We start from the raw sequence: 20,029 nt of genomic DNA, 5'->3' as shown, positions 1-20,029 counted from the left end.
GCGACGGAGGCGAGGTGGCGGGGAGTATAAAGTAGAAAGAACACTAGATAGATAGATACTCGTATGTGATACAGGAAGCACCTCGAAGAGACAAACCATCCGGACGCCAAGATTCCAATCGCGCGAATGGCTTCTGGACTGTGTTTTCTCCGCTGATGTCATTACAGGGGCAATATAAGGAGCGATGGTCGAATTTCGGCCCAAGAAGACACTTTACAAGAAAGCTGGCTGCGAATGTATTTAGAACTCTACCAATTCCATCTCTTACTTTTTTTCTTGTTATTTAACAGATTGCACGCCCATATCGAGACTACTTTCCAGAGCTAGGCATGCCATCGGTCACGGAGGCCTACTGTATAACCCTTCGTATTACGACAGCGCGAGTGGAAAAATTTTTCTTTCGTGCAGGCACCGTTTTTTTTTTTTTTTTTTTGCGAATCCGAGGATGCAAACGGGATTTCGGAATCAGTGCTAAGTGCTTCCTCTCTTAAGGCGGGTCCAGTTTACTTGTTCTTTTTTTATTTTCTTATCATTTCTGCTGCTTTGGCCGCGTATCCTGGCCTTGCTCGCCTTACTGTGCTTTCTGTCTGTGCCAGATGTTGAGCAAGAAGACCGGAAATTCGCTTCTCTGCGATGCGATGTTGTTGTGAGGCCGCCTCTATACTTTAACAAATGGTACTCCCGCTAACAGAGAATGTTTTGCAGCACCAAGTGTGGAGTACGCCTTCGCACGAAAATACATCTGAAGAAGTAAAGGTGGATCGCCTGAAAAAAAAAAAAAAAGAATAAGCGACAGCTTTCCTTGATTGCTGGGACACCGACTGTACATCTCGGATTCGTTTTTCTGCACAACACATGGAACGTATCTGGGTGCCGTTTCACTGTAATGGTTGTAAGATATAGTCTCCTTGCGCACTGCAAAGGCTCACTGGCCAAGGCGTTCCGCTGCTTCGCACAAGATCATACGCTCAATTCCCGGTGATGGCGGCTGTTTTCCAGGTGAAGGTGCAACGCAGAAAATCCCATGTGTAGGAATTTTCGGTGCTCATAAAAGACATACGCGTGGTCTAAAAAAATACGCGGGCACCTGAAGACTATACATACGATTTAGGGAATGCGAAAGCATTTGTGCCCGATTTCCGAACGTGTCCTCTCATCCTCAGGCATTAGTGTCCGATTACCCGATCTGTCCCCTTATTATTATCGTCATCACTTTCCCTTTTCGTCCCTTTCTTCGCTCAGTTAATGTGGCTTAGCACATACCCACATTTGCATTGCGAAGCACAGGGGTCATTTAGCGGGAACGCATTTAGCTACTCCTCTAATTGCTACTTACTCATGTAGGCCTCAGTACGGGTGTCTGACTCGAAGGTCACAACTCTTTCTTTAGGTCCACGTTCAGTCAGCTTACGTCACTAAGTTGTGGTTGTATTGGAGATGCGCGTTCATCACGCGTTCCCGAGGCACCCGGTTCGATTGCCACCTTCACCACAAGTTCTCCGATTATCTTTTCAACAACATTAAGTTTGTTTCCAAGAGCTTCATTGAGAAATTTGGTGTCACAAGCATTCGTTCGTATGTTTTTTTTTTGTTCTTTGAGCCGTCGGCCATTTGGTGTACCATCTTTGGGTCACGGTGGCTCCTGATGTTTTCCCGACCTAGTTAACTAATAGCTTCCCGTTAATAATTCGTAGCCCTCGCCGCTGCATGCCGCGTAAGAAACGTGCTTCTTCAGCGTGTTATATCCTATTATATGAATTTCTCTCTAAATTTCCTCATCATATGGTCGCAAGCAAAAAACTTCCAGGGAAGTTTGAAGTAGAAACATTGCTTTTGGTTTGAGGGTACCTTTTTAGGGATAAAGTAAGTACCTGCATCACGTGCAGCTCTGTGCATGTGAGTTAATTCTTTTTTACGGTGACACTGAAAAAAAAGTTCGTAAGTTGGTCAGGCCCATTTTTTCTGGAGTGGGGGAGGAGTAGGAGGAATAAATGTTTATTTGAGTAAGAGGGTATTGGGACGGTGATGTGGTCACCTCCCGTGTCTAGGAGGCCACGAGTCTGCACCAAATCCAGGGCGAGTGCACCAGTGCAACTTGAAGTTCTGGCGCCGAGCTGGTCAGCGCAGTCCCCCGCTGCTCAAGGGGAAGGTTGTTAATGAGGTTGAGGTTATGTCGGCAGGAGAATGCGAGATGATACGTCGTATGGATGAGTTGCCCGGCGGTGAAGAAAATATTTCTTTTGAGTTCTTTCACCCCGTTCGCCTTAACTTTCCGTTACCGGAAAACAAGACAATTCTGAGCTTCCGCTAAATTGTTCCGTCACGTATCATATGCTGTTGAATTCCGATAATTCAAACTTGTTCAACTGTTACTTACGGATTATTCTGTTATTCTGTACGTGTGTGCGTGTGTGTGCATGCTTGTGTGTTAATCAGAATAAGATTCAAGAAACGATTCTCTGATGCAGACTGTTTATAGCGCAGTGCACTGTACATACAGTGCACCTTCACAGTTAAAAATTGTTTATAAATGAATGGTGGGTACTTCTTCATAATTAATGGTGAGTCGGTCTGTTGTACTGTAATAGACTTCACAGCGGTAAATTTAATTTCTTCTTTGAGCCTAGATTGAGCGAGCGGAAAATGAACGTGAGAAGTCGGCCTGTCAGCGTGCTTCGCACATCCCTCCAGACGGTAATCTAACAACGGCGAAACGCGTACGCGAACAAATGTGCAAGAAAACTGAACATACACACACACGCACGCACGCACGCACGCACATTGGAATATAGGCGTGCAGATAAGTCACTTTATCCTGTGCAGACCACTTTACCGACGAAATAGCGGCAGTGATTCTGGCAGCTCGTGACGCAGTGACGACATTCGGCCCGGTCTGAGAATATATCTGAGCTTGAGGCGTTGGCCGGTAAGGAGACGCAAAACCTCCTGTGCATTAGCTAGCCTTGGTGCCACGAAAAAAAAAAAGGACACATGCAGGCCGTGTTCAATCTCCCCATATGCGCTGCGGGTCAGTCAAAGAGGATGAGATACCGACGAATCTCACAGAGATAGCTTTGCCTGAACGTGACGAGAGCCGCACGTGGAGTAAGCGGCATCACCGCTGTCGCGTAGCCCGCGCGGCATCCGGAAGGTTCACTCAGGAACAGGATGGACTTAAAGGACTCGTACCGGACCTATGCGTGCCCGTACGCTTAATAAGGCATGCCTACTAGCGCAACAGAAACAAGGACAAGAGGAACAAACACTAGTCCTTGTTTCTGTTTAGCTAGTAATCTTGTCTTATTGTGCTCGCTACCAACTAGCCAAGTTTTCCGCCTTAGCTGCCCGTAAATAGTTTACCTCGTGTTTAATGCGGTTTCAGCTGTAAATTTACCGCGAGTTATACTGCAATGGTAGATCATTCTGACCTTACACGGCCCTTTCTGAGCATGGTAGTGGAAAACGCCACTCGTATACCAGTACAAAGTAAATTTTCGCTACCCAAGAGATCAGGCTAATGAAAATTATGGAGATGACCTCGTTTACTCCAGTGCACCTTATTATTTCTTGGTTTTGTCGAGCATGCAAAGAAAACCAATCAGCTAAAAATAAACAGGGTACCTCATATTGCAACGCTAAGCAGGCGGTTTTCCTCAAGGCTGCACTGAAAGCTAACTTTTTCTTTTATTGTGCATCAATGATTCACCTGATTACATTGAATCATATTATACACAGATGGCACTACAGTCTATGACTGCAATAATCACCATTACATTTTTAACTGACATATTAAACTTGGACTTTTCAAGTTGGTATGTAGGGGCACGAATAATATGTTACAGATTTGCGCTCATGAAACAAATTTGTTGTCTTCACTTAAACCAAAAAACCCTAACTTCTTTCCAGCCAAATACAAATGCTGACCATAACACTACTGCAAGCGACTAGATAGATAGACAGACAGACAGACAGACAGACAGACAGACAGACAGACAGACAGACAGACAGACAGACAGACAGACAGACAGACAGACAGACGGATGGATGGATGGATGGATGGATGGATGGATGGATGGATGGATGGATGGATGGATGGATGGATGGATGGATGGATGGACGGACGGACGGACGGACGGCCGGACGGACGGACGGACGGACGGATGGATGGATGGATGGATGGATGGATGGATGGATGGATGGATGGATGGATGGATGGAATAAACTTTATCGAAGACAGCCAGCGCGATGTTAGGGCGCCCGCCCGGTGAGAGGCGTCCTCAGTCCAGGATGCCTTGGAGGTGACCTGCTCGCGTTGCCCTCTCTGCCAGCATGCGCTAGGTAGAGGGGTCGGAGCTGGCCAGCAACTCCACCCACTGCTGTGTGGTGATGTTGGGGAGTAGCGGTTGGGTAGGGGTGTTGGGGCATTCTACGGTAATGTGGTAGAGAGTTCCCATGTTTAGACAAAACTGACACGTGGCTGGGTCAGAATTCGAAATCGAGAAATAAGAATTGTAGAATCCAGTCTACCCATGCTAAGGACAAGCCATTACTTAGAAAAAACAACGCATTAGCAGTTACGCAACCTGTTAATTACAACTGTGGTATTTTGGTGTAAAAGATTACAAACAATGAACAGCCCCACTTCACAATTTGGACTATTAGACTTCGAGACAGTGATATCACGATCTTTGCCACAATTTCGTTTGCCATAATAATTGTTTGCCATTGATTGCCATACTGGACTGCTTGCCGCAGCTAGTGCGAGATATTTATCTCGCACTAGCTACGGCAGGCAGATCATTCATTTCTCTGAGGTTTCATTTTGGAAGCCTCAAAGAGATGAATGGTCTGCTGATGTACGTTGAAGGAAATGAAACATAAGTTCATATCACTCGGATATCACATAATTTTTTTAAAATTTTTGTTTGTTGTTATTTTCAGCGCTCTTCTGTCTTTTTTTTTTTTTTCGTGTGAAACCAATATTTAAGTTCATGTTCAACTTGTATAAACGGGTAGGCCAAGCTTTTACCTGCACTCGCTCTTTTTCTTATATACCTAACAGCTATTCTTTGGCTACCTACGAGTTGCCAATTAACCTCTGAGTAGCTTTTTTTCACGCATTCTGCCGTGCTTTATACTACCTTTTACTTGTCCCTTGTCCAGGAGGTCCCCTTAACAATATTTTACTGTGGACTTCCTTCTGGATACTTCTACAAGTTATGCATCTTTGTTACTAATGAACTAGTTCTTATACTGATACCTTCGTTTCGATGTTTCTGTCGAGCAAAGCAAGACCACGGGAACCCTTACGTCCCAGTTTGTCAGGTTCTGTTTTGTCGTGTGGGTGTATCAGGGACCCGCTACTATTACCCTCGAAGCAGCCATTACGTTTCCGGCCAACGTCCCTAATTCCGATAGGCAGTCGGATCAGCGGCTCTCCAAACCGTCATGCTCCGCGAGCGCCGCCCGTAGAGAAGCAGTGAGCACCGCAAAACGCTCCCCTCTCCAGCCGGCTTCACGCTGATGCGTCCCCATATTTCTCCTCTTTTTACGATGATGCTTTTATGAGCTTTCCTTCCCCGATAAGGCAGCCATTTTTGCCGCATCGACGACAGCAACGAGATTTGCGGCGCTGCTATGCCCATATATAATGCGCCGCCATTGGTGCAGGTACGGGCCTGCGTCAGACTTCAATTTCGCACCTGAGCGCGTCTGTGTGTGTACATGAACGCGCGGCGGGAGCGCGTTGTGCGAAGGCGGCCCGCAGCTACCCTTGTATCGAGGCGCTGCTGGCAAATGCGATCGCCCGAAGCCGATCAGTCAGCCCATGGGGGCGGCGAACGCGTAAAAGCCGGCGCTTTGGCAGTGTGCACATTTTACGCCTCTTCCTCTCGCCGTTCCTCCTCCCCCTCCGTTTACAGCCCGGCCAGGTGTTAGCGTTACGCGTCCCGCTTGCCGTTTTTACAGTATGGTCCGCATGGCGCTGGCGGCCGGAACAAATAAGTGCCGTTTTACGAGTGCGAGAAGGCCGGCGCGAACCAAACGACAACGCCTTCGTATACGGCGTCCGCACGCGCAGAGGGGCACTGCTTCATCCGCTTTACGGCGGCCGCAAACAGGCGCCGCCCGGCAGTGTCGCTTTGCATGCATCACTTCCGCAACGCCACCCCGCGCAAGGCCCTCCGCTCCGTCCCTGTTTATGCCTCCCAGGCTATAATATTCGCATATCCGAACGCACAATAAAAAGGCGTGTGCGCAGAGCTGAGTGTTCATGTTCCTGCGTGTGTGTCTAGTCACTTGCCGGTATTTCACGGAACACGTTTATTACGGCCATTATTGTCGGCAGTGGCTCAACACCGGCGGCAGCCAATGAGGCTCTTTACGTCAAGTCAACTCTGGGAATCAGCTGTTTCGAAATTCTGAGAGCTGTTCTTCATTTGCAGACCGGGCAATGCATGCCGAAAGCTCGCATCCCCGGGATTCTAGTGTAAAGAATTTTTTTTTGCCTCCATTTTTCTGTGCGACATTCTTTTTAGGGGACAGTGACCCACCCTGAAATTTATGAGCGTGCCTGTGGGCTGCTGGCATGCGCGGGCGTTTACAGCGCAGATGTGGAAGATGCAATCCTGGAGGGATAGGTGCAGCTGCCAGTCGAACTTAGAGCCCCGCGGTTCTCAAAACGATAATTTTAGAGGGACCCTGCAACACTTTCGATAAACGCTTTCAGTCTTTCCTTCGCTTCAGGAAGCACTGCGAAAGCTATAGTTATCGCCAGCACGGAGCGGCACTACGTGATTTGCTCCTCGCACCAGAAACGCCTTCCGCTTCTGCTTTCATTTTGTGGCTTTATTTTTAAAGTTGCTATTGAAAAGCGTTTATTGCTGCAACTGAAGGAAAACCGCCCAACAGCCGCTACATGGCCTCAGTGACGCAATTCGGGCCATCGAAGAGCGTTAAGACGGGGAAAGAAAGAAAAATCTTTTGAGCGAGTTTACAAGTTATCTGATGGGCATAGAGCAGTAATTTTTGGCTGAGGTACTTTACAACCCCCTAATCTAAGTACTGGGTGTGTTGGGTGACTACGCTCAGCAAGCATTTAAGATTTCAAAAAAAGTTGAAAAACTAGTTGCAGGGTCCCTTTAACCACTACGTCACGACTTCACTTCTGCTGATTTTGCGGCGTATGACGGCAGGTATTATAGTTTCCACAGCCTGTCAAAATGCCAGGAGGCTAAAAATTAAATAAACTTGGTTTGTCGGTTTTGTCTCAGCTCAGCGGCGTTTCACTGATCTCAGAGACAAAAAGCCAGTTGCCGCTAGGTAGATACGTCCGGAAGGTCATCTAGATTCACGCAAAGAAAGCTCCACCTGGCTGAACTGCCAAGCCGGCCATTCCAAAAGCTAAGCACGCGAAAGTTCGTTTCCTCTCGGTTTGGTGCAGGGATAAGACATTCGTGTCACGTTCTGTGAACGCTAGCCGCAGGGTGAGTGCTTTCGGCCAACGGAACGTTAACGTAGCGATCGCCGTGGACGGATCTTACGGCGTAATACAGGCTCACGGGACCGGTTGCCTCTATACGCATGGTGACTCCTCGGTTGCTTCAGGTACTGCGCACCTAATTAAAACACCGGATAAAGGCTACCAGCAGCGCAAAAGTTGAGTTCATCCCCCGACCTCACCCACAATTTGTGCTTTGACTTAAGTGCGTACAACCGCTTTTTCTTCAGGGCAAACACTGTACATCTTACTACGCTGGGCATGGGGAGGGCCCAACCAACGAGCTTAATGAGGCGTACTTCAGACTGTCGTCAAGCATGTATTTAAATAACAAAGGTGCACGTGCAAGTGCGTGGGTCCTTTGACTCTGACTTGGACAATTGCCTTCAATAAAACCCTACGTAGGCAGACACTGGGTGGCCATGCAGGATGCGGAAAGCCGAAGCATTCGAGGGTGGACCTGCGCGCACCCAGTGGAGCGTGAGACCGGAAGGGAGGAAGCAGCGTCACACCGGAAGCTGGGCTGCTTAGACTGCTCGGATGGTGGAGCTCGCTTACAGTGCGAAGTGTTCACATCGAATTTTATTCGCTTTTGGGTAGCTCACTTACAGTGCGAAGTGTTCACTTGGAATTTTATTCGGTTTTGGATCAAAAGAGAAACGAGAAGTTATTTCTTCCTGCATGCACCACAAATGTATTGCTTCTTGGCTATTTAAGGGAAGAAGGTCTCATCAAAAGTAAAAATAATTGAGAAAGTAAAGAAATACCAATAGAAAAACACTTAAAAGAAATATTTGTTTTGAGCTCACCACGGGAGGACAGGGAAGGTACTCGAGATAATTCAGATATAGAATTTAATTGCCACTGTCTCATCACGCGATGAACATTCTGACACCTTGGTACTTTCACGCTGAAATGTCACTTTTTGCCCTCTCATGTGACAAAATCGAGTTTAAAGACATGCAGAACTGTTGTGTAAAGAATCATACGTGTTATGCTGAAATCGCTGACAGCAGGAATTGGCGAATCGGCCATGAGACTCTGACGGCTGCTATCGTCATGATTCGTCAAGTACCCTGAGTGGGTATGTGAGAATTGAGGGTGATATGCCGATGTAGTAGCCTATTCGGGAGTTATGAATTGGCTGTGATCGTCTGAAGGCATCTGACAGCCTCATTAGCCAATCCTGTCCAGTGGGTACGCGTGAATTGTGGGTAGGTACGTTGCGTCGCTGCCGATTGACATGAGGGAATCGGACGGACGGGAGCTTCCTGGTGGCTGGTGTCATTGTAACTGGTAAATCCATCTGAGTGGGTATGTTGGGCTTGGAGACAAGTAATAAAGAAGATGAGGCCAACATTAAACCTAACGTGGAGCAATGGGAGGCACTGCTGACAAGCGACCGCCGCGAAGACCAGATCGGTCTGTTGCAGCAGGCATGAAAAGCAGCAGGGGGCCATTGGAACACTGGAACAAGGGTACCACCCCTGATGAAAACTGTCTGGAGGACAAACATCACTGCAGAAGACCCCGAAGGAGTACTGCCGAAACCTGCAAGACAGACGTGCAATTAAATGCTTTTCTAGTCTAGTCCAGTCTGACCGCCAGCCAGAGCTATGAGCCGCAAATGCTTTTCTAGTCTAGTCCAGTCTGACCGCCTGCCAGAGCTATGAGCCGCGGTAACGCCGGCCTTCCCCCAGCGTTTAACGCTGACGACGAGGCACGGTAGGCGAGCGAAGACAAGAGAGACGAAGGGGTGTCGTAGGGTCGTGGACACATGCGTATTGAATCGGCCGCGAGGTCCTGAATGCTGGCACCATCGTCACTGGCCAATCCACCTGACTGTGTATGTTGTGAGGCCCATGTTTTGACGCCCTCATAGCAAATGAGAATTTCTATAACAGGTTGCGGTCAACATGGAGCCAATGGGAATCATGAGAGGGTTGGTAGCGAATGGGGATATTTGTGACGGGGCGGGCAGTGGGAATTAGGGAACAGCCCTTCTTTCGCCAAATGATCCAAGTAATACGTGTTTGAAGCTTAGACGTTCAAACTTAACGAGTAGCAACTAAAACTCTCTCTCTCTCTCTCTCTCTCTCTCTCTCTCTCTCTCTCTCTCTCTCTCTCTCTCTCTCTCTCTCTCTATCTATCTATCTATCTATCTATCTATCTATCTATCTATCTATCTATCTATCTATCTATCTATCTATCTATCTATCTATCTATCTATCTATCTCTCACCGCTTGTTTTATTGATGAGTACAAGTAGGACATAGAGTGTTTGTAGGCTTCATAAAACCAAGAAGGCTGATTCTTTGTTCATTTCGGATACACACGAAATACCGCCGTAGTCAGCGATAAAACTCTCGGAATGAAACTTGTCTTGCTCCCCGAAGCATCGTTTTAATTATAACTACTTTGGCTTATGGCGAACGCTCAGCTAGGTTCGTACCGTGTGTCCCAGATTCTGAATTCCCCCATTCGCCATTTCTCGCTTCTTGTTCGTGCACTTCACTGAACCTTTCTTAAATGCTTCTCGTCGCGAACGTGCTCTTTCGGGCTGCCGCCCTTTTCGTCTGGATGAGTAGTGAAATAAGTATAGTGCTGAGTATTTAGTCTAACTAATGGAACAAGGTGGCTTTTTAATCAAGATGACACGGCAAAAAAATCTTTTTTTTATCTTTTGTCCATAATGGTTGGTCCGAAGTCCATGGCTGAATTTTTTTTTCTCTTGCTTGCCTTCATGTGCAAAAACCTTTCATTTTCTGTTTTCTTGTGTGGCGTGCCTTCCCGTTTCCCTTCATTAATAAGTATGGGCCCCGGGGCCAGTGCTCTTCGAGACTTCGTTATATAAATGAGTCCTCACACAGCATGCAACGACTGGACGGTATGCAGATTCAGCCGTGCAGCTGAGACGTTTATTGTTCGCCGTTCTTCTCGATTTATTTCCCGATCTGTCGCTCTATTTGCGTAAGAGGTAAAAGAACCGGAAGTGAAGTTAGGCATGGAGGTTTTGCCACTCGAGCTCCACTTAATCTCATTCCCATGTGCGTGGAGATACCAGTCGCGCAATATCAGCCGTGTGTTGCCAAATATTAATGTTCCAATGCTGCTATTCACGCCCCTCAAAAGACGAACATTTGGCGTGATGTAATTACGTCCACGTTAGCAGTTAAGGCGAGCGTACGCTTTGTGGTGTTAAAAATATGCATTCCTTGATATCATTTGGCCTACATGATGCGTATTCAACTTATCCCTAATTAAAATATGTTAAGAGTGAAGTTAAAAAGAACAGAAATAATGTATATCTGTACGGCCATCGCGCGGAACATGTGTTTGACTGCATCGCTTCGCTAAGATAAAGGCGCGAACTGTCGCGAGTCGGGTAGATTTTTCCGGGCTTCTCTGGTCTGCCAAAATGAACAACTCGTACTCCGCTCTCCGCTTCTGATAGCCCATTCCCAGCCACTGGAATTTCTAACATATTTTGCACCAGAGCAACTTATTGCGTTACATAACCCTTATAGGCTTACCTGTCATCCCGGCAGCCATCCCGGACTTCTACCATGGCTTACATGCCGATGACATCACGCTGTGGATCGGAAAAGGCTTGTTCGAAAGAAGAACCTGTACCCCTGCGCTTGAATCTTCAACCAAGAGTCAGGAGCATGCTCTCCGGCTCCCTCAGACTAACACCGCCCCGAACTTTGCCGAATTTTCCTTGCTCTATCTTACGCAGTTCTGCACGTTGTGTAAGTTCTGTAATGTCACAGGCAACCTGTACCAGAAGAAATGTGAATGCTCAACAAACACGAAAATTTACGGGATATCACACTCTTTCCATGAGCAGAGAGACGAGGGCTGTCCAGCTACGGACCCGACTCGCTACTCCCAGCTTCGACTGGTGGAAAAAAAAATTAGCAGTGGCTTAGCTCGGCTTTGCCAGGATATACACAGCGTGAGCTAAGGTTCGGCTGGTTATTCTTAGGTTTCCTGGTTGTCGAGGATTAGCTGATTATCATGCTTACTGCTGCTAAAACGATTTCCAATCCAATTCAATCCAATCCAATCCAATCCAATTCAATTCAATTCTATCCAATCCAATCCAGTCGAGTCGCGTCGGCGGCGGCTCCGGCGCGCCAGCTGTGCGCCGTGACACGTCACTGCTCGTCGCGCATGCGGAGCACGGCTCTAAAGGAGCCACGCGAAACTGCTCAACCTCGGCCAGCGTAAGGTCCCTGAAAGAACTTAGGTAGCGCCAACTGCTCCCTCCTTCTCCGCTGCCCTCCTCTTTTTTCTCTCCCCTCACCCGCGGCGCCGCCGTCCCTTTAACTCCGCGGCGGGGCCGCCATATTTGTTGGCCACTTGAGAGCAGACGCCCTCGCTACGCTTCAGGGCGCTCGCTGCAGTTTGCTCTTGTTTTCGCGCCGAAATCGCTCTTTGGTAGCATTTATAGGATTTCTAGAGCCCCGTTTTACCAACACGCACTGAGTGATAGTGTTTTGTTTTATATTTTTGTCTACAAGGGGATATTTGCGGGGCGGATGCCGCTGGCGCATACGCACAGCGCGGTTTTTGTTTACGTGTGCGGCATTCTGTAACACCTCAGGATAGCTCGTGAATGCGAAAGGATCGAGCGTGGACATTTCAAACTGCTCTGTTACGGTAGTTCCGTTCTTGCATTCGCGTGACTGTGGTCGTGCAATCACTGCACAGAGGTCTTGCGCACGGTTCGCGGCAGTATACAGTGCGCTTCATTCGCAAATGCCGTAGTTCGAGCGCTGCGCTGGCGTCCTTGCACTCGCCTTTCTTGCGATAATTGTGTATCCTCAGCGGCGTTCACTCTGCGCCCGCTTTTACTAACGACCTACAGCCTACCTTAATTCCGCGCAGTTTAGAGTGCTTTGCCGTTTTTGTAGAAATGTTTCCTTCACCTTCATGTCGTTATAGGCTGCTGTGAGTAGACTAAAAACATACACATGCTGTTGTGCGTGTGTGCACGTACAGCGACGTGAAAAGCCCCTGCTTCCCCGACTTCGCAGCCGGATACACTAAACTACACTCGCGGCCGTACGTTCATGTGCGAACCTAGTGAAAAACGCAGACTTGTAATTCTGCGAATACGCGCCAGAGAAGACTGCGATCAATCGATCGGGTAAACTGAAATTACAGATTTGTGGCCTCTTATTTCTCATACGAACCAGAGATCGAGTCCCTCTAGGTACAAATTATGTAACTAGTTACTGCAGTTAATTAATCATGCAATACGTTTTTTCACCGGGCGCGGTCGTTTACAGCCGTTATTAATGGAGGCGCCTGGACAGAATTGTTTTGTGCTGGGATATATTCTGGCAGATTTGTACATCGCACTAACACAGGGATACACCCGAAAGAAATTCGAAAGAGAACCAATGTCACGATGATTATCAAGAGAAAACAATCACAAAAATGAATTGGTGCCAGCAAATAGATATTTTATTGGAACAAACGTCCGTAATGACGTCGTGCAGGTGGCTTGTGCTGCTGACGTGGCTTCCCATGAGAAAAAATGTTGGGAGTGGCATTTGGGTTTAGTTTTTTTAACGACAAGCTTCTCCAATATCCGTTGCTCAAATTGATCCGTGAAATAATCCTATTGAGAAGGGAAAAAAATGTCGCCACCGAGTTTGAGATGCGCCACAAACACTCCGCAAATATGGTCAATAATGCATTGCAGAAGGGAGTTAGTGACTGTTCTACCGTAGCATGGTCTAATTCGTGTTCGCGCATCTGCTCAGTGCCGCGTCCGCTCAACTCGCTACACTAAACCCGTTTAGCAAGCGCTTTGCTGGACAAAAATACGTCTGCTGAAAATAATATAGTCGCCCAGTGTGTTTTGGTTCAAATCGCAATGACTGGATACGCTGCGCCATTGACTACTAAGATGAAGTAAGCGCGCACACAGCAAATGTACGGCATCACGTGTAATGCAAACGTAAGTCGTAATTAACGTTCCTCTGTGCATACACGGAAGAAAATGCGTACAGCCGTTACGGTGCGAATATGCATTTGAAGTGCTCATTCAAACGTGCGCGAATTTAATAAAGCGATAACAGAAATTGCGCATCAAACGTACGTCAACGGCGCGGTCACTATATTAGCTGACCTTAAATTGTTTTACCTAGCCGCAATTTTTTTTCTCGCAACAGCCTCAATTTGCGCCGCACCGACCAAGCCCATATTACGCAGCAAATCCCTCCGATGTCATAACAACGGGATTATAATACCACCCGGGTAGCTAACACACAAAACATGACTTCACGCCAAAAAGAGCGTACACGCACTCGGAACGCACACGATACATGGTCAGACGCAAGCTGCCGTCGGCCAAAACAAGCATGAATTCAGGTGAACAATTCTCGCGTCACGAAAACCTTACGACAACTGACTGAACATGCTATGCCGCTGATATTGATGCTGGAAGTTAAGCGCGCACATGACAAATACACGGCCTCTTATCCAAACCAAAGCTCACGACGGGACGAACTCGGCGCTGCGCGCAATGCCTACTCAGAACAAAGCGTGGACGACGGTCGCGAAGGGAATACGCATTTCTTCGTAAGTGACCGCTCAAGCTCGCGCAGAATTTAACAGAGCAAGAACAAGCATTCACAAACTTACCTCGCAAAAGAGTGATGGTAGCGTCCGCCTGAAGTATGCCCGTGCAAATCTATGCAACCAAACTTTTCTCCTTTCTGCGTCGCGTTTCCCGGACGGAATAACGAAGTCTTGTGCCCTGCCTGACGATATTCGCGCTGCCTAAGGCACAACACATCGACACCGAGAAGCAACCTAAAACGACACCGGTGCGACATTTTTTCGAAACGAGCAGCTAATTCTTACTTTGCTATTAGCTGGCGCCTACGATAAAGCCGGTACTGAAGCACGGTGGCGACGGTGGCTCGGAAGCCAGCAATGGCGTCGCAGCGGCGGCGTTGCGCAATGTCCCAGCCGGCGAGGCATCGGCGAGGCGACCCGGCGGTGGAGCAAAAAAAAACAAAACCACGTGACTTTTCCCTTGGCCAATGGCGCGCGGCGTTCGCCGGCGAAAAAGAAAATGGCAAAAAAACGAAGTAAGAGAGGAGCGCGGGCGAGGGCGAAAGGCGGCGAGATCTAAAGATGAGGGACCTTAGGCCAGCGTAGCTCACGCTACAAAATGTGGCTGCAGCGGAAGTCTGCTGTGAAGTATTGAACTCAGGACCCCACCCCGCGTTTTGGGGTTCGCAATGAAGTTTATCCTTCATTCGAATGCGAGCTGTTGCGCCTGGTCGAGTCCGGCTGTGGTCACGTGTGTGATGATTCACCGCCCCCCCCCCCCACACACACACACACTTCACAGAAAGAGGCAATCCATCCGATTCTCCCATTAGCGGATCTGCTGAGATTTTGTTACATAGTGCCGCGAAGCTGCAGGTACAAATTTTTCCTCCATTCGTCGTGTCCATTGTCGCTCTGTCCCCATCGCCATTGACGTCAGTTTTGCGCAGAGCAGAGAAGGAACAGCTGGTGCGGCAATAGTTCACCCTGAAGCCGAAGAGAACTAAAACAAAGATTGCGCTCAATACAACCTGCCACGGCAACTTCAAGGGAACACGCAGCGAGTGGCAGTCAGGCAGAGACGAAAAGGCAGTCTTGGTTAAGAGGAACGCTCGATTAACTTACGGTAGGGCGTAGCTACAAGATGCATGTGTTATCGACTGATTCTTGAAGATGACGCCCGGGCTTCGTAGAGTGGTGAAATAAGAGCGAGGTATGCAGAACGCAAATGACATCGAGGAGAATAACATTGAATGCGAAATTTGAGGACCATATCCTTTACGCTTCGGTCATTTTGACGCGTCGGCAAGTTTGCTACCTCTATAATCGGTTTCAAACTTTCAACTACCTGCAATGATGATGGAATTTTAAACACACTGAATGCATGTAAAAGGATCCTCTAATTTTTATGGAGAATGCTCCCTGGAAGTTAGCTACAGTCTTGCAGGTCGGTGTTCCGCTGCGCCAGTGGATGCTATGTCGATGCTAACGTGACGATAGGTCCACGTCTGGTTGAGCTCGGGCCCGCCGTATAGATTTGCTAGTGCGAACAAATTTTTAATGCATGCCCTTGCTGTGAGCCTCTTTCATTGATAAGTAAACTGCCTGCAGCCAGTGGGTTGGATTTCGCCCGCACAGAGTTGGGTGACCAGAAAGGAAATGTGACGCCGTGTGCAGGACAGTCTTCTGTACCTCTCACCCCCCTTGTGCTTTGATAAAAGGCTACCCTAACGGGGCTCTTTCGGACATCCGAATCTGGCGCATTGGCCGTCCGTTACGCAGGAGGCGCAGACAGGTCCGCAGAAGTCTTCGAAGTGAGAGTGAGAGAATTTCGCGCGGAGTAATTTGTCGACCCTGCACGGCAGCGCGGAGCGGAACTTCGCTGATGCGGCCGGCGCGGTCAAAGTCAGCGGCGGGCGGGGCGAACGTGCGCCGTCGCGGAGCGGAACATGCGCCGCTGCGTCAAGCCCGTCTGTCAGCCGGCCGAGCGAACGGGCCGAAGCCCCGTAGATCAACTTGGAGGATCGAGCAAGGTGAGCCAGCGGAAGTCGGGAAGGCGGGAGGGGCCTTCCAATATGGTTTCCTTGATTGAGTCTCGGGGGATGTTGGCGGGCTTCCGCTTTTCCTAGCCGACGACGCCGCAGAAAAATGACCCGGATGTGTACTGCTGCGCCCGTCCCCTAAGTCATGGTTAACCCTGAGACGGCGCGCCGCCCCGGCCTCCCCCTCACGCCTCCCGGCACGCGCTTGGCTTCGCTTACAAAGCGGCTGGTCTTCAGCGAGCGCGCCCGGTAATGCGCCCTCGTTCTTCTTCGCTTCATCGTCGCTGCCTGCTTTTCTTCGCGGCTCCGCCGAGCAGGGCCGCTTTCAGCAGACACCGAAATAAAACGCTTGACGTTATGAAAGTGCCAAACTGTCACGAAACTGTGTTTCTTGAGGCGAAAGTGAAGGGATTGCTGCTCACGGTCCTGCTTCACTTCTTCTTTTCCGTAGTCCAGTGCTTATAGTTTTTTTTTTTGTTCACGGAATTGCTTTTCTCCGCACCGAGTCGTGTCTGCTGACATCTAAAGGTCGTCGCCTCTGCGCTCTTTGACGTTCCGTCTACGTCACCCGACTCCTGCGAAAATAAAGATAATACCCACTTTTGGGGTTCAGTTATTCTCCATGGATTCATGGAGGACCGAGCAATCAAGCGTTTTTAGCAGTATAGGGTCTCGGTACGCGGCAGACAAATGCGTTGTTGTTCGCGCAATGTATGTGCTGCTTTCTACATCTATGTTTTCCCCCGTGTTCAGTTTTCCAGCTTAGCTCGTTCTCAGACATCTGGCTGTCTAAATATACTGGTTCATCATGAATTGATTCTTCTCTACATTTGACGCCTTTCACATATATTGATTTCTGAATCTGTTTTTTTTTTTTTTTTCATGTCAACTTTACTGGGCGTTCGATGTTTTTTTTATTGTATACTATTTTAGACGGTCAAAAATTTTCCACTTTCCACATTACATTGCTCTAGTGCTTGCTTTTCGTCAGAGAAAAAAGCATCTGTTAAATGTCAGCTAAACAAAAAATTGGTTTCCATTCATCTCGTCAGCTCACCTACTCGGTTGATTGATTGCATTGCTGTCGCTGTTGCCACATTTCTAAATAAAAATAATTCATTTCCGCATTCAATAGATCGACGATACCCAACTGGCAAAATAATGTCTTTACTCTTTCAGAGCTGCGCCCCACACAAGTTTCGAGCGCAGCAAACTACGTCTTCCGATGTCTTTTTATTTATACACTTTATATCATAAGTAGAGGCCGGATTTTTAGGCACTAAAAAAGCACGTTTTAGGCGCCAAAAATAGGCGGCAAAAACAACGTTTTAGGCACTAAAAAGAATAAAAAAGGCGCAATAAATTTTTAGATAAATGCTAATAATATCAAGTGAAGACGAGAGCGAACTGTAAGCGCGACAGGAAATCCAAAAATGTCATTGCTATGAGGCCACAATGGCAGTAACAGTTCAATTGAATTCAATTCAATTCTTTATTTTTCTCTCATAACAAGTTCTATACATTGACCTTAGACGTGGAATTGCCCCGTAATACCTCCGGGCTAATGGCGATCACTTGGCTTAATTTCACAAGCGCACTGGGTCCATGTTCAGATGCGAAAGTCACTCAAGCGTCGCATATTGTGAAACAGGCAGGAGAAACAATACTTGAAATATGGTAATACTGATTTATAAAAGCGCAAAGTTATGTCTGCCTGACGCAATTAAATTCCAAAAAGCAAGAAAATAATAAATGCAAGATAGACAAGGTTTATAAGAAATTTACATGTTGTTAGGCGAGAACTTACGTACAAACTTTAGCAATTTTCTACAGGTACCTTAATTTACAGGCAAGACCTTTCAACACTGCCAAATACACATACGCTCATTCGAAAAATAAATATTAAGAATTTTGTTTGGACAGAACACGGAACCTAGTTTAAGAATCACTATGAAAATTATAGAAACAATAGGTAACTACCAGCATCTCCAGATTTCCGGGTTCAAAATCGTACCTCTTGTCACTGAGAATGAGTTTGTACGCGGAGAACGAACGCTCGACGTCGACAGATGTGATTGGTGCGTACTTATACTTGGGAAGATTCGATGGGTTAATTGACACTAGGATCCTGCAGTGCTCACCAGCAAGGACTTCTGAAGCTTCTTTAAGGACAGAAAGCCCCTTGTTTTTGTCCAAGACGGATTGCAGTTTCGCACGTGCCTTTTCGGCGACGGGTCCTTCGGGAGCGGTGGTGATTCTTTCCTGTGCGTGGAGAATTAGCGCAACGTTCGTAACAAGAGTTTCTCCCGCACTTTCAAGTTTTTTTATAGAATCCGCTAAGAACGTGAAGTTGGCGCAAAGCTACGCGAGGTCTCCTGGAAGGCTATTCACGGAGAGGACAGCTTGAGCCTTTGTGACTGCAACACTCTCGTCAATTGGAAGGCCGTTGATCACGGCCTTGATGTCCGAAAAGTAGCAGTTGTAGTGCTCAACAACTTCTAGCCACGTTCACCATCGTGGGACGATGGGTTCTGGCGGAAAGGGCACATCAGGCAGCATCTCCTTGAACACGCGCACGCGAGAGGGTGCCTTCAGGAACACGGCCTTGTCTGAACCAATAAGCTCGTTGACGTCAGTGAAGTGCTTCCTCAGTTCCTCGCAAACGCGATGAATCGCATGCGCTAGGCAGGTGACATGGAGCATCTGCGGGTAGAAGGCCTTCAGGAGATGAGCGGCCTTGTGCATGTAGGCTGCAGCGTCTGTGTAGAGCAACATAACCTTGGTGGCCTCGACTCCTGTAGGGTAAAGAACCTTTAGGTATTCGTTTACAAAGAATGCTACAGACTCCCCATTTGTTCTCTCCAAAGGTTTCGAACACACGAGGAAAGCCCTTGCCTCCTTCTCATGCGCCGCAAGCTTTCCAGCAAGAAAGTGAGCGACAGAGCGCCCTTTGACGTCTGTTGTTTCGTCTATGGAAATCCAAATGCAGGAGTCGCCAAGCTCTTTTCTGATTCTTGCTAATGTCTGTTCATACAAACACCGGAGGTAGTTCTTCCTCAAAGTAGACTCAGACGGCACGTTGTGATTGCAGTATTTCTGTAGAAATTGTTTCAGCACGGGATTTTCAATTTTGGTCCAAGGGATGTTTGCGGCCACCAGGGCCTCGCACAAATACACGTTGAAAGCGTTCGTCCTGTCGTCCTTGAAGGCTGTTGTCAAAAAAGACTGTTTGGATGTTGTGGGCTTATCCCGCTTAAGGTTTGCCAGGTGACCTGCCGTCTTCTCATGCTGAGCCAGGTGGTACTTCTTCTCGCAAGGAATCTGCGCAAATGCGTTAGGATGCGTTCCTAAATACGAAGCGTATATTCAACATCACAGCGCAGATAAACATGCTAGCATACTAAGCGTCTTGACATGCTAACAGAAGACAAATAAATATGATAAGCATCAATAAACATTCTAACTTCCGCAGAGAAGCGCTCGAACACCCCTGCTGCGTCCTATTTGATGGTATAACTGCACTTGAGCGCCGCGCTGCTACGCGTGTCGTACCACCAAAACGTACTTGAAAAACAAGAAGGTGAGATTCCATTGACGTTCTGTTCAACTGACTCGGCGAGCACCATCAATACCCTAAATTTCACGGTGGCACGGCAGGGGAATAAGATACCAGATTCAATTGCGTGTTAACTTAGTGTTCGGTAATTCTAGCTGGCGGCTGCATGTAATTAACCGAGTAGCTACGAGGTGGACTTCGATTTAACGGATGTCCAGTGCATATCTTAAAAACACGCTCAGTTCATCAGCGCTAGTTTTGAAAAATCATCCTTCAGTACCAACCGATCAATTGCTCGTTTGATTAAGAAATTTCTGGATTTTCACTTAACGCAGCACACAGGGACGGTACATAAAA

General features: G+C 47.8%; 1 protein-coding gene across 2 annotated transcripts in view; it reads left to right on the top strand.

Annotated features, from left to right (window-relative positions):
• LOC144155477 (protein O-mannosyl-transferase Tmtc3-like) overlaps positions 1-20,029 on the top strand; it is a 431,255-nt gene that overhangs the window by 181,324 nt on the left and 229,902 nt on the right. Inside the window, exon 1 of one of the 2 annotated variants that reach the window (XM_077686942.1) lies at positions 15,984-16,107. The exons of the other annotated variant lie outside the window; for it this stretch is intronic. The gene's annotated coding sequence lies outside the window, so the exon portion shown is untranslated. Of the gene's footprint in view, positions 1-15,983; positions 16,108-20,029 lie in introns of those variants that run through there. 2 annotated transcript variants of the gene reach the window in all.

The sequence above is a fragment of the Haemaphysalis longicornis genome, unplaced genomic scaffold (genome assembly GCF_048455015.1).
Source record: "Haemaphysalis longicornis isolate Haplotype H1 unplaced genomic scaffold, Haemaphysalis longicornis Haplotype H1 scaffold_1, whole genome shotgun sequence".
NCBI lineage: Eukaryota > Metazoa > Arthropoda > Arachnida > Ixodida > Ixodidae > Haemaphysalis > Haemaphysalis longicornis.
The sequence above is the reverse complement of the archived record's forward strand: the minus strand, read 5'-3'. Positions and strand labels throughout refer to the sequence as shown.